Raw genomic sequence first — 2032 nt, forward strand, 5'->3', positions numbered from 1 at the left:
CATAGCGACCGTGGGTGCGTCTTGCGGCGATCGGCCCAGTAGCATCTCGAGCGGGTACTGCTGTCGTTTCTGGCCGACGTCGATCTTGAGCGGGAGCGACCCGAGCTCAAATTGCCACTTGCCCAGCCGACCGTAGTGGTGAGCATGCGCGACTGCCCACCGAAGGTTTGGGTTCCACGTGTACACCTGGATCACTACGCCGCCGAGGTGGTGCCGCCATTGGCGCACTCCGAGCAGGAGCGCCATCATCGTCTTCTCTACGGGCGTATAGCGGAGCTCACATTCGTTCAGCGTCGCGCTAGCAAACCCGATCGGCCGTTCGCCATCGGCTGACGTCTGCGAGAGCACGCACCCGATCGTCGAGAAGTCAGACCCGACCGTGAGGTTAAACGGGGCATCGGGCGTCGGGACTTGGAGCGCGACCATGTCGTTCACGAGGCGTACGATGTGCGCGACGGCGTCTTCCCCTTCTTGGCCGAGTGTAAGGGCGCCCGGCATCGTGACCTTCGAGAAGAGCGGCGCCGCCGCGGTTGCGAAACCCGGCATAAACCGTCGGTAGTATCCAGCGCGGCCCAGGAACTCCCGCAGCTGGTCCGTGGTCTCTATCGTCGGGGCTGACACGATGCTGCGGACGAGACTGCCCTTGGTCTTGACGACGCCCTTGCCTTCTAGCACATGGCCGAGGTACTCGACCCGCTTGGCGCCCCACACGCACTTCTCCCGTCGCAGCGTCCATCCGGCTTCTCGTACCCGGGCCATCGCGAGCGCCACATGGTGCCTGTGCTCTTCCTCGCTTCTCGAGTGAATGATGATGTCGTCGATGTACACCTCGATAAACCGACCGACGTAGTCGCCAAACGTGTCGAGCATGAACGCTTGCATCGCACCCGCCGAGTTGACGCCGCCCATGAGCATCCCCGTCGGCTCGAACGCGCCATCTTCCGTGACAAATACAAACTTGGCGCCGTCCGCGCCGGCGAACCGCACTTGCCAGAACGACGACGCGAGGTCGAGAAGCGTAAAGTACGTTGACTTGGCGACGCGCTCGAGCAGGTCCCAGATGCGCGGCAATGGGTTGACGACGACAACAGTGTTCTTGTTGATTTGACGAAGGTCGTTCACCATACGCCACTGGCTCGGGTCGTCGGGGTCGGCCATGTTGCCCTTGGGTCGGAGGAACGCCGGGTGGCCCCACTCGCTGGCTTCGACTTGCTTGGCCATGCCGTCTCGCACCATCTGCCGCACGAGCTCGCGCAAAATGCGCCGCTTCCTCGGGTCCATCGGGTAGTGGCTGAGACGGACAGGACTCCCGCGTACTTCCACGCGGTGCTCATACTTCCTTGTTTGTCGCACTGGCTCACCACGCCGTGCGAAGACCGCGTCAAACTCACGGAGGATCAACTGCACCCACGGCGGAAGCTCCTCGTCCGTCGTGAGCGCGATGATCTCGGCAGCACGGTCGTCGGTCGGATTGATGACCTCGACTGGTCGATCGCCTGCCGTGTTGAGCACCACGCGGTCACGCAGCGTCGTCATGGAAACCCCGTGAGTCAGGATAAAGTCCATTCCCAAGATGCCGTCATACCCGAGGTCGGGGGACACCACAAACGAGTGGCACATTGTGGCCTCACCAAGCTGGACCGTCACCGTACAGCATCCAAGGTCGTCGATGGGCGCGCCGCCCACTCCCCGCAATCGTCGGCGGAATGGGTGCAGCGAGGGCCGTCCGAGCTCGCGCCACTGTCGTGCCGAAATCAGCGACACCATGGCGCCCGTGTCGAACAGCATCTCGACCGGCACGTCGTTGCACGTAGTCGGGACGACTAGCTGGGCGAACCCGTCACGTGCGAGGGCTCGTCGTTCTACGTGCACCGTCGCGACAGTGCGCAGCATGTCCGGCCCCGCCTTGACGAGTCGTGCGTGCCCATCGGGGCCATCTTCCCAACGCCGGTAGTGCGGTCGCCAGTGCTCTTTCCGCGGTCCGACCGCGTCCCACGCAGGGTACACTGCCACGCATGGTCGTTGGTCGTGA

The sequence above is a fragment of the Saprolegnia diclina genome (genome assembly GCF_000281045.1).
Source record: "Saprolegnia diclina VS20 unplaced genomic scaffold supercont1.109, whole genome shotgun sequence".
NCBI classification, from domain to species: Eukaryota; Oomycota; class Saprolegniomycetes; order Saprolegniales; family Saprolegniaceae; genus Saprolegnia; species Saprolegnia diclina.